Raw genomic sequence first — 13,583 nt, forward strand, 5'->3', positions numbered from 1 at the left:
TAAAAAATAGAAGCTAAACTAAAAATGGAAGCGCACAAGTGTTGGTTTGCTAATTGCTTGAATGAATGAATAGCTTCTAGACCAAGGCTGTATTTATAGCATTGGTCGGAGCGCCTAGAGGGTTACAGGCGCCTAGAAAGGGGATACAACTTTATTCCTTTTGTATAGATCGCGTTTGACCACGATCTGGATAAAATCCAGGTCCAGGCGCCCGGACCAAGAAAGTCAACAACGTTGACTTTTTCGGTTCGGGCCCTCTACTCCGGTTCAGCTCGCCTCAGTCCGGGTCTTCCACTCTGGCTTCGCTTGCTTGGGTGATCTCGGTCATCCGCAATAGGGCTCACCCGAACCCAATTTCCGGCCTTCTCGAGCAACCTTCCGCTCCGGCTTCTCATCCCTCGACAACATCGCGCGCCTCCTTCTCGTCCGCTTACGTACTCTTCAACAGCACCTCGTCCCTCGGACGCACCGAGCCCGTCGGCTCTCTCCCGTGTCATCCTTCTCGCTAGCTGCGTCTTTTGACCGACCTCTTGTGCTTCTAAGCTCCTGCACACTTAGACACAAGGTTAAAACACCACAGGATCTAACTTTACTTGTTGATCACATCAAACAATCTCCCCCTTTTTGATGTGAGCAACCTAAGTTAAGCTAGGGTAAATAGACAATAAAGTGCAAAAAATAAAAAACTTGTAATGTACCTCCCCCTAGACTTAACATTTTCCTTCTCCCCCTTTGATCGCATAAAAAAAACTCTAAGGGAAATAATTTTGAAAACTTAAAATTTTTTGAAAATTATTGATATCATCAAAAATGTGCAATAACTTATTTTAATACTTAGAAAAAAAATTTCTAAGTAAGGAATTTTTTTTTAAAAAAAATCTAAGTTTAGACTGTAGGTGCAGCGGAGGCCGGTAAGAGGGGGGTGAATTGCCTGCATAAATTAAAACTACCCTCCTCGGATCTTTCAACTCGAAAGTGCAATAGCAATAATAAAAAGTAACTTAAAACAATAAAGCTAAACAGAAGGACAGAGAAGACCGGGAGTTAACCTGGTTACAACCAAGAAGGTTTTTAATCCAGGGCGATGAAAAACGCGCACTAGAAAAATCTCCTTCTCTGAAGGCGGAGAAGTCTTTTACACTCTTACAGCTCAGAACTATTGCTAGGAATTGATTATAGAGTTGATGGAACAGTTGATATCTAATTCCTAGTTCCAGAGGCCTTTATATAGCCTCTGGAAATTCTATCTCGGATGTCCGAGGCGCCTCCAATAGAGGTCCAAGGCGCCTCCATCGAGAGAGTGGATAAAACTTTATCCGAAAGCTCAACGTTCATTTCTGCCAGGTCCGAGGTGCCTCCAACCTGGAGGCGCCTCCAAGCTGGATGGCAGCTTTTTCCAGCTTGCTTCTTTCCTTCATCTTCCGAAGTCCCGTTCTTTTGGGTGATTCCGACCAACCGAAATAGGGCTCACCCGAACCCAATTTTCGGCTTTCTCCTCGAGCAGCCTTCCTCCCCGGCTTAACATCCTTCGAATGTCGCGCACGTTCTTCTCGCCCACCGGTGTACTCTTCCGCAACTCTCTCGTCCTTCGGACGCACCGAGCCCGTCGGCTCCCTTCCCGTGCCGTCCTTCTCGCTAGCTGCGTCTTCCGCTCAACTTCCTGCGCTCCTAAGTTCCTGCACACTTAGACACAGGGGTCAAACACAAAGCAGGACCTAACCAACTTGGTTGATCACATCAAAACACCCGCGGGGTCCAACATAGATAATTTTACAAAAAATATTCTAGAAAATAAAATTTTGCAAGCATAAATATTTTTGAGAACTTTTCTAAAAGTAAAGCAAGAAAATTTTTCTAAGTTAAAAATTCTATGGTTAAAAAGAATTTTAAGTCATTTTAAAAAAATGTTTGAAAAAGTTTTTTAAAGCATTATTTAATTTCAATTTTAATATTTTATCAGTAAGTTAATTAAACATTTTATTTCAATATTTTGGCTTCCAGGCAATGGCGAGGCACTATACATTCTTGGTTATTGGAGCAACAACCACTTTCTTAAACAAAATCTCATAAATAAATTTAACATCTAATTTTCTCGCTGAAAGCGCTAAGTCTAATTCAAAGTTTTAGATTAAGCAAAACTTTAGAACCCAATATAGGTTCCAGCCAACTGGATTAACTAAGAATTTCTTATGGACATATCTCTTTGGAATATTCCTAATTTGTCTCTTGTGATATCTATAATACCAATTTAAATTAGCGAATTTTCTATAGCTTGTATTTGATGAACATGTATGATTTTTCAAGTTATCTACTTATATTTTCAAATTTTACTTTGTCTAATTCTTCTAATGGGCAAGATTTAGCTAAAATTACTTTTAAATTTTTAATCTCTTTTTCTAACTTACAGCAATCCTTAGTTAATAATTTAACAAACTTAAATAATTTATCGGGAGGAAGAGATCGTACCTGACTTACCTTGTCGATCTCGTTATCCGTGTCTCCCCCTGAACTGCTGCTTTCTTCCGATGCAGCTCCCCCTTCATCGATGCTCTCGATGCTTATTTCGGATGAGCTTGAATCGTAATCCTCGTCTTGATGACTTGCCATTAATGCAAGTCTGGAGAAGGCCTCGACTTTCGATTTGGACGACGTATCGTCCCACATCGCCTTCAGAATCTTGTGTTTATTCTTTTGGACAGGCTTCTTTCCTTTGTCCTTGTTTCTTAGCTTAGGGCAGTTGTCCTTGACGTTCCCTTCTTCATTGCAGTGGTAGCAGTGGATCATCCTTTTCTTTCTACCCTGCGGATAGTTAGTTTTCCTAGATTTACATAATTTCTTAAAACGCCTTACCATCATTACCATTTCTTCATCGTCGAGAGAGGATTCAGACTCTTGTTCGTCTCTCGATGCCTTTAGGGCGATGTTGTGCTTTGGCTCCTTAGTACCTGCACATCTCAATTCATGCACTTCAAATGTGGAAAATAATTCTCCTAAGGAAATAGTTTCTAAGTCCTTAGATATATAAAAAGCATCTACTAGTGATGCTCATTTAGTATTTCTAGGAAAAGAATTGAGTGCGTACCTTAGCGAATCTTGGTTACTTACCTTTTCTCCGAGATTCGAAAGTTTGGTGATGAGCTCCTTAATTCTCGAGTGTAGATATGCAATTGTCTCGTCTTCTTCAAGTCGCAGGTTGGTGAGCTGGTTGTGAAGTAAGTCCCGTCTTGCGAGTTTGGCTTCAGACGTCCCTTCGTGTAGTTCAAGAAACTTCTCCCAAAGTTCCTTTGCTGAATTGTAGGTGCTGATCTGGTTGACTTCTTGTAGCGGAAGGACGCTAAGCAGATGGAACTCTGTTTTGCCGTTTGTCACGTAGTCGGCCTGCTCCTTTTTTGTCCACTGGTATTCTTCCTTACCTTCGGGTGCTACAAAACCAAATTTCATAATTAAAAGTAACTCAAAGTCTGTTTTAAAAAATACTTGCATTCGCTTTTTTCCATCTAACGAATTCCCCTTCAAACTTTGGCGGGTATATGCTTGGTCCGGCCATCGATTCGGTGCTTCGATCGGCGGTTAGTCCTCCTGAAGTGTCCTGACTCTGATACCACTTCTTGGATTGCGTTGGCCGGCTAGAAGGGGGGTTAACTAGCCTGCACAAATAAAAAACCAAACTGCCCTTCTCGAACTTTCAAAAGAACACTTGCATTAATTAAAGAAAGAACTAAAAAAGGTAGAGGCACAAGAATTTTTACTTGGTTACAACCAGGAAGGTTGTTAATCCAAGGAATGAACAGTACTAATATCTCCTTCAGGTGGAGAAGCCTCTTACAGCAATGACGTATAAAAAATAGAAGCTAAACTAAAAATGGAAGAGCACAAGTGTTAGTTTGCTAATTGCTTGAATGAATGAATAGCTTCTGGACCAAGGCTGTATTTATAATCTTGGTCGGGACGCCTGGAGGGTTCCAGGCGCCTGGGAAGGGGATACAACTTTGACCATTCGCATAGATCGCGTTTGATCGCGATCTGGATAAAATCCAGGTCCGGGCGCTCGGACCAAGAAAGTCAACAATATTGACTTTTTCGATCCGGGCCCTCTGCTCCAATTCAACTCGCCTCGGTTCGGGTCTTTCGCTCCGGCTCTGCTTGCTTGGGTGAACTCGGCCATTCGGAATAGGGCTCACCGAACCCAACTTCCGGCCTTCTCGAGCAACCTTCCGCTTTAGCTTCTCGTCCCTCGGAAATGCTGCGCGCCTCCTTCTCGTCCGCCCGCGTACTCTTCCGCAGTACCTTGTCCCTCGGACACACCGAGCTCATCGGCTCTCTCCCGTACCGTCCTTCTCGCTAGCTGGGTCTTTTGCTCGACCCCTTGTGCTCCTAAGCTCCTGCACACTTAGACACAAGGTTAAAACACCACAGAACCTAACTTAACTTGTTAATCACATCAAGTTCAATAGTTATAAGGTTAAAATGACTTAAAAAATTTGATGAATCTTAAACACAAGTCTAAGATAATACTAAAAAAAAAATTGAAAGTGAAAGTCTTAAAACAATTTTAGAAATCTTGAAATATTTTTTAAAAAATATAATAGAGCATACATTTTGATAGAAGAAAATACATTTTTAAGATTTATAATTTTAAAAATTCTTTTTTTAAAAATATTGTGTTTAAAAAACTTTCAGAAAAGTTTTCTTCGTTAGCAGGGATAACTCTTGTAGAATAATTAAATATTTAAAAAGATCAAATGATATGAAAAAATTGAGATTCTTCCTTAAGATGAATATTGATTTTTTTTTAAAAAAAATTAGGATTCAATTTATTTTGAACACAAGTTAAAACTCAAGAGGATTTTTTTTTAAAAAAAATAATTGAACAAAATAATTCAAGCATGATTTTGGAATCCAAAATAGATTCTTTCTACTAGATTAACAAGCAAATTTTAGCTTTTTGTTAATTTTCTAATTTTCCCATTGCGATATTTAAATTTTTATTTTAGTTTATAATCATTTCTAAAATTCGAAGTAGAGAATTTTGAACATGCAAAAATTTTTAGAGTTTGTATATGTTCCTTTAACATTACATTTTCTGTTTTTAGTTTGTCGAAATCCTTTAATCGACAAGCTGTTGTTAGAGTTCTTTTTAACTCATTATTCTCTATTAATAATTTTCTATTTTCCATTACTGATTTACAAGAATCTTTCGACAATATTAAATTAAAGAATTGGTCAGGAGGTAGAGATCGTACTTAACTTACCTTGTCGACTCCTGATGCTCCCCCTGTAGAGCTGCTTTCCTCCAAAGACTCTCCCCTTTCATCGATGCTCATCTGGGATGAGCTTTCTATGTCCTCAGGAAGGAATTCGACTATAAGGGTTGTCCCGACAATTTTCTCGGTCTCCGATTCTTCTGACGATGACTCGGTGTCCATCGAGGAGTTGGATTCAACTTCAATTGGTTCTTCGTAGAGCTTCAAGAACTTTTCCCAAATTTCTTTTGCACTTTAGTAGTTGTTGATTCTGTCGAGATCCTCCACCGGTAGTACACTTATTAAATGATATTCAGCCTTACCGTTTGACGTAAAGTCATCGCACTGCTTTTTGGTCTAGAGTGTTGGTGCAACCTTAGGTCAAGGTTGACCTGGTTGACCCGACTCGAGGTGACTTGACTCGAGTTGTATTTTGATGTTTGACTTGGGAAGATTGTCGGTGCAACCTTAGGTCAAGGTTGACCTAGCTGAGTTGCATGTTGATGTTTGACACTCGTGAGAGAGTTCTATTCTTGATATGGGACAAGAATAGATGGTTGGGAGATTATTGGTGTAACCATAGGTCAAGGTTGATCTGGTTGACCTGATTCGGGAAAAAGTCCAAGTATGGAGACTTGGCAACGGAAAAGCCCAAGCAGGGAGCTTGGCACTGGAAAAGTCCAAGTATGGAGACTTGGCACTGGAAAAGTCCAAGCAGGGAGCTTGGCACTGGAAAAGTCTAAGTATGGAGACTTGGCACGGAGAAGTCCAAACAGGAAGTTTGGCACGGGGAAAAGTCCTGGTGAGTGAAGCCAGGCATTCGGGAAAATCCTGGTGAGTGAAGCCAGGTGAAAATCCTAGTGAGTGAAGCTAGGTGAATGAGAAAGTCCTAACTGGGATGTTAGGCAGTGTGGAAAGTCCTGGTGAGTGAAGCCAGGCAGTGAGAAAGTCCTAACTGGGATGTTAGGCAGTGTGAAAACCCTAGTGAGTGAAGCTAGGTGAAAGTCCTGGTGAGTGAAGCCGGGCAAGGGAAAATCCAGATGGATCAAGGGTGATCGGACATCTGGTGTTGTTAAGTCCAAGTGAGTGAAGCTTGGCATATGGAGTCGGAGAGGGCTTGGTAGCTCGTTCTCCGAACTAGGTTAGAGGGGGCACTCTAAACCTAGGAGTTGGATCGGTCCGCAGACCGATCCAGTGATACTCAGTGTTTCCTGATCGGTCTGGTGACCGATCAGATTCCACTCAGTAGCATACTGTGGAGTTCCTGATCGGTCCACAGACCGATCAGGAAACGATCAGAAGCGGAGAAAAGAAGCTCCTGATCGGTCCAGGGACCGATCAGGTGTATGCCTGATCGGTCTCCACGACCGATCAAGAGACGAGCGATTCTGTCTGTAAGAGAGCTGGGAGAGTTGGGATCGGTCTGGGGACCGATCAGGACAGAGCCTGATCGGTCCGCAGACCGATCAGAGTACGCACAGAAGGTCTGTGCACTGGCTGATCGGTCTGGAGGACCGATCAGCGCAGGGCCTGATCGGTCCTCAGACCGATCAGGGTTCTAGCCGTTGCGTTGCAACGGCTAGTTTCTTCGCTGTTTCTCCTTCGCAGGTATAAAGGGGTTGAGGGCTTCTACAGGGCCACTTCTTCTTTTCTTCTTGAGCTCTCATTGTGCTGAGTTCTGTTGAGCTCGTCGAAGCTCTGCGTGCGTTTCCTGCTGGTGTTCTAGCTGCTGGATCTGAGAAGCTGCTGCTTCATCAAGGTTCCAGTCGACAACAAGAGGCAAGCAAGTGTTTTACAATTTCTATTGTTCTTGTTTGTTGTCTCTATTGTTGTACTCCTTTGTTTGCTGTTGCAAAAGATTGTGGTGAGGTTTCTCCACCCACAAGGAGTATATTATTAGCCGGTTCTCCGGGGACTCATCCACCGACGGATTGAGAGGCTTCGTCCACCTTACGGACACGCCGAGGAGTAGGAGTATCATCTCCGAACCTCGTTACATCGACGCGTTGAGGTTTGATCTTCTTGTTTTCGTTTCCTTGTTTGTTTTTCCGCTGCGCTAACGAATTGTAGGAAGAAACGCGATCGATTTGGGGTCGGCTATTCACACCCCCCCCTCTCTAGCCGTACGAAGGATCCTAACATAGAGGTGTTTTTCAATTTCTTCTCCATTTGTATTCTTTGGTGCTTGATAACTATATTTCATTATTAATAAAATATTAAAATCTATTTTAAGAAATACCTCCATTCGTCACTTCCAAAACACAAACTCCCCCTCGAACGTTGGTGGGTAGATGTTAGCTCCGGTCATCTCGTTGCTTCAGTCGGGGTTAGTCCTTCTGAGGTGTCCTTGCTCTGATACCACTTGTTAGGACCGTTGGCGGCTAGCTAAAGGGGGAGGGGGTGAATAGCCCCTGCACAACAACAAACAAAAGTACATTCCTCGGCTTATAACTTATACAAACACTTGCATAAGAATAAATAAAAGATAAAAAAAAAATGAGGCTCACATATTTACTTGGTTACAAATGGGAAGATTGTTCATCCAAGGCAGTTGAATCGCACTAAGAATCTCCTTCAGACGGAGAAACCTCTTACAGCAATGAACCACAGGAAAAGAAAGCTAAATAAAACAAAAAGTGTCTACAAGTGTTGTTGCACTATTTCTTGTTGTTTTAAGCTTTTGGGAGCAGGGCTGCTTATATAGCCTTGCTCGGAGCGCCTGAAAGTGTTTCAGATGCATGAAATGGGATAAAACTTTATCCCCGACACGTCGGCCAAAGGCCACGTCGAAAGTGATAAAACTTGGGTTCTGGGCGCCCGGAATGATTCCGAGCACCCCGGATTGTTTTGGGCGCCCGAAATCGTTCCAGGCGCCCCGAAGGGGAAAAGTCAACTTTTAGTTGACTTTCTCTCCAGGCCTCCAGCTTTAGCTCCGCTTGCTTCGGTCTGGGTCTTCCTCTCTGGCTTCACTCGCTTGGATGATTTCGGCCTCCGGAATAGGGCTCACCCGAACCCAACTTCTGGCCTTCTCCTCGAGCAAGCTTCCGCTCCGGCTTCTGGTACCTCGGAATCATCGCGTGTTTCCTTCTCGTCCGCCAGCATACTCTTCCGCTCTTCGTCCCTCGGATGCACCGAGCCCGTCGGCTCTCTCCCGTGCCGACCTTTTCACTAACTGTATCTTTTGCTCTCAAGCAATCTTCCGCTCTTACTTCTCGCCCCTCGGAAGCACTACACGCTGTCTTCTCGTCCATCAGTGTACTCTTCCGCAACACCTAGTCCCCGAGACGCACTGAGTCCATCGACTCTCTCTACCGTGCCGTCCTTTTAACTAGTTGTGTCTTTTGCTCGACTTCCTGTGCTCCTAAGTTCATGCACACTTAGACACAGAGTTAAACACAATATGACATAACTTAACTTGTTTGATCACATTAAAATAACCTTGGGGTACCAACAGTATTTCTAACAAGCCAAGCTGAAAGCTGTATGGAGGTAGTTCGATCGGCTCTTATATTTCTTGAGCTCGGAAGGGTTTGACACCTCTAATTGCCAGCTTGTCGGAAAGTTTGGCCACTCGGGAAAGCGAACAAAGAAATAGTAGTCTTTCCAATGCTTGTTGGAGGATGACATCTTATCAAAGAAGACTAGACTCACTCGGGCTTGAAAGAGAAAAGTCCCCGGCTCGGACAATTTGGGATAATAGAAATAGTGAAAGAGTCGAGGAGTATGAGGAATGTCGTGTAGGTGGAACAGAACGACAACATGGCACAACAGCCGAAAGGAGTTCAACACTAGTTGATGGAGAGAAATGCGAAAATATTTACAAATGGTAGAGAAGAAAGGATGGTTCAGGAACCACAGACCGACGGTAAATTGGTCTCTAAAAAAGCATACAAAACCCGAAGGTGGCTCGTTCGGGCAGTCAAAAGCCAAAGGAAGGCTGATTTGTTAATCAGAGGGAATTTCAAAAACGGCTCTCAAACTCTCAGCATCGCCTCCATCGAACTTGGACTCGATGGACATGTACTAGAGTCCATGAACGAAGATGGGAGGTTGTCAGGAGCTTGTCATCGAAAACGAAGGTCAATAAGAAATAATGAAGTTCGATTGAAAGAGAGCACGTTAAGAACAGCAAAAAGGATTTGATTGAAAGGAAGAAGCTTACTAAAAAGATCGTCGGAAAGGGAGAAGCACGCAGCGTCGCAGGGAAGCTCAAAGGTGAAGACTCGAAGATGAAAACGCGAAGTGAGGAAGACTGTGGTGCACACGAGGTTTATAAACCTTGCAGCCGATTGACCCCAGCCATCCAATTTGGAGTTACGAAAATCTAGATACAGATCCAACCGTTGAATTTAATTGATTTTTCTTCCTTTTGTGCAGTTTGAATCATGTTGCGAGCGCGTCTAACCAACAAGTGTAAGCTTGTGGATGCGGATATCAACGTCGCGGTTGTGGCCAAGCTGGAGAGCCACAGTTTGTAGTCGGTTGGTTCCAACGAAGATCCGCTCGGTGAGGAGGGAACTCAAGTGCTGGCGAGCGGCGTTGGAGGAAGCCGGACAGCCGCGAGTGATGCGGCGGCTGCAACAGCAGACCTTCCACCTGAATGGCCATCCATGGTCCCGATAGCGGTCGCTTTGGAGTCAGCAACTTCTAACAAACCCCTGCGATCACTGTGCTCCTAGGCTTGATATCCTTCGACCGGACACCGTCATTGCCTGGTCTGCCTGAGGAATTAATAGTTGCACCTCCGGTTGCCTTCATGCCACCCCCATTGCCGGCGGCACGAGTGTCTCGCGTTCGACCGGCGTCATTGCCTCAGTCGGCTGGTAGAGCAACTTTAGCCCTGTCTGCTCTGAGCGTTCGATGCCACATAACGGCAGTCATTCATCTGCCAACGGATGAGTAGTGTGCCTCAGACAATGCTGAATCCCGAGCCCTGAGCACCAGATAATTATCCAAGGGTCGCTTACCCAAATATGGGACAACGCTAGGGCTTGCGTGGCGGTCATGCCTCCTGGGGCACTCGCCGACAGTCATACCCAGATGTCTACTGGAGTGAGCATTTTACTTGTATGTTCTGATTTATTTCCGCTTGGCTCTAATACTTTCCTAGTTCCTTGCAGTTTTGGGTAGAGAGTCTGACCATATGCCAAAGGCTCATATTTTTGGAGTAGGAAGTCAAACAGCTGCGTGCATCGAGCGGCCAGCTAGAGCAGATAAGCGCTGAGATGGCTTAACTAAGAGTCGACCTGGCCATGAGCTCCGAGCTGTTGGAGGCAGAGAAGAGTAAAGACGCTGAGCAGGCTGCACAGTTGGCTCAGCTCAATAAACAGGCAAGCACCTTCGAGTCCAAGGTCAACTTGGCCAACGCCGGGAAGCTCCAGGCCATTGAAGACTTGGAGCTTAAGAACAAAGAGGCCCGGGCCTTAGCGCAAAATTTTAAGGAGGCTGAGGCCACACTGAAGGTTGAGCGGGAAGGACGGGTGGCCCACCAGACTACTGCGAAGACCTAGCTTGATGTGAAGGATGGTGAGCTCGCCGCGAAAGATGAGGAGTTGGCGACGTTGAACGCAGAGTTGGTGGCCTCCTGGTCGGCCCTAGAGACTTATCAGGGAGCCGAGTCTAATAGGTTCAAGATCATGAAGCAAGCCTACATCTGCTCAGATGCTTTTAATGACAAGGTCGTTGATCGGGCACTCCGACTCTTCGACCTTGCTATCGACAGGACACTCAACTAATTAAAGGAAGACGACTACATCCCAACCGCTCTGACAAGCAAGGTCATCATTCGAGATAAACTGACTGGGTCGTTGCCCGATAATGCTTTAGATTATCTGGAGTGATCTTGCTCGAGTGAATTTTTGTATTTGCCCTTCAAGCACTTTGTAAAGTTTATACAAGTATCAATGAATGGTCGTTCGTTCGGCGGACCTTTTTATTTAATGTCGATCCTTCGTTCTGCGATGCTCATCTTCTCCTTTTCATATTCTCCGATTTGTTTCTTGATCAGTGTTATATTACTTGCTTAGGCGGCCTACTTTTTTATCGACCTCGAGTTTATAGTTGCTGCTCGGCTGTAGATGTAGATGAGGGTTTTAAGGTCACCGCTCGACTGTTGATGACCACAAAAGTTTAAGGTCGCCGCTCGACCATTGATGATGACCAGTTTGACTAAGCTTAAGTTGAGTCAAGCTTGAGTCGGGGTTTGAGTTTTGATGTTTGACAATATAAGGAGATTGCTGGAGTAATTGGCCAGTTATGGAGATGGTCAAAGGGTTGACCAGATTGATGAGAATACAAGTCAAGTAGGTCAAGGTTGACAGGAGACTTGACTAGGAAAGTCCTAACTGGAGGTTAGGCGTATGGAAAGTCCTGGTTAAGAGCCAGGCATTTGGGAAGTCCTGGTGAGGAGCCAGGCAATTGAAAGTCCAAGTGTGATCTTGGCAAAGGAGGAAGTTCTGGTGAAGAGCCAGGCAATTGGGAAGTCCTGGTGAGGAGCCAGGCAACAGAAAGTCCAAGTGTGATCTTGGCAAAGGTTGTAAGTCCAAGCATGTAGTCTTGACAAGGTAAGTCCTAGTATGAAGCCAGCGGAGAAGACGGAGCGACCCGTTGTGATTCAACGGTCGAATCGTGGACCGATCAGGCTCCACCCTGATCGGTCCAGGACCCTTCTGATCGGTCTGGGGACCGATCAGGCCCTGGGCTGATCGGTCCCTAGACCGATCAGATTGCTCCACAGAAAGTTTCCCAATCTTTCTGTTCGTTTCCTGATCGGTCTGTGGACCGATCAGGCCATATCTGGATCGGTCCACAGACCGATCCCACCTCTCTCGATCCCTCTCCTCTTCTCCTCACACGCGATCAGCATTTTAGCACGCCCGATCGGTCACCGGACCGATCGAGACAAGTATCTGATCGCTGCAGACCGATCCAGAGCTTGGTTTTGCCCAAACCAAGTCCCAAACCTTCCAAACCAATATCCGTCAACCTTGACCTATTGGTACATCATGCTTAGCATCCGGTCACTCCCTTGACCGCTAAGACTCTCCACCAAGTGTCCGGTCAATCCTTTGACCCACTTGACTTTCCTCTTCGTGCAAGTATCCGGTCACTCCCTATGACCTACTTGGACTTCCCATCACCGATGTCCGATCACCCTTGATCCATCTGGATTTTTCCTTGCCCGGCTTACTCACCGTGACTTTCACCTAGCTTCACTCACTAGGGTTTTCACCGCTTCACTCAGGATTTCCACAACCGCCTGGCTTCACTCACGGGACTTTCCAACCGCCTAACATCCCAGTTAGGACTTTCTCATTCACCTAGCTTCACTCACTAGGATTTTCACCGGCTTCACTCACCTTCATTGCCCGGCTTCACTCACTGTGACTTTCACCTTCACCTAGCTTCACTCACTAGGATTTTCACCGGATTCACTCACCGGATTTCCATTGCCGTGGCTTCACTCACTGGGACTTTCCACACCGCCTAACATCCAGTTAGGACTTTTCCGTGCAAGTCTCCATACTTGGACTTTTCCAGTGCCAAGTCTCCATACTTGGACTTTTCCCGTGCCAAGTCTTCATACTTGGACTTTTCGCGTGCCAAGCTCCCTGCTTGGACTTTTCTAGTGCCAAGCTCCCTGCTTGGACTTTTCCGTTGCCAAGTCTCCATACTTGGACTTTTTCCCGAATCAGGTCAACCAGGTCAACCTTGACCTAAGGTTGCACCAACAATCTCCCAAACATCTATTCTTGTCCCATATCAAGAATACAACTCTTCCACGAGTGTCAAACATCAACATGCAACTCAACTAGGTCAACCTTGACCTAAGGTTGCACCAACAATCTTCCTAAGTCAAACATCAAAATACAACTCGAGTCAGGTCAACTCGAGTCAGGTCAACCAGGTCAACCTTGACCTAAGGTTGCACCAACACTTGGGTGAAGGTGTTTGCCAACACATATGAAGAGATCGCTGGGATGTCCATTGCTATCTGATTGAAGCGCTGGATTTAGGCCCTCAGTGCCTCTCAGGGTCCTTGCTTCTTCAGCGAGAATAAATTCATGCTCGTCTTCTGGTGGCGGTGACTACTAGCGAAGTGATGCAGGAAGGCCGCTCGAAAGTCTTTGAAATTATGGATCGAGCTGTTCGGTAATTGTTTGAACCACCGTTGCGCCGATCCAGATAGCATGGTGAAGGAGGCTCGACACTTCACCCCATCCGTGTATTGATAAAGTGTGGCCACATTATCAAATTTGGCCAAGTGGTTGTCGGGGTCGGTTGCTCCATTATATTTCTCGATCGTTAGTGGGGTGTAATGCTTCGGCAGATGGTCATTTA

The sequence above is a fragment of the Zingiber officinale genome, chromosome 7B (genome assembly GCF_018446385.1).
Source record: "Zingiber officinale cultivar Zhangliang chromosome 7B, Zo_v1.1, whole genome shotgun sequence".
Lineage (NCBI taxonomy): Eukaryota > Viridiplantae > Streptophyta > Magnoliopsida > Zingiberales > Zingiberaceae > Zingiber > Zingiber officinale.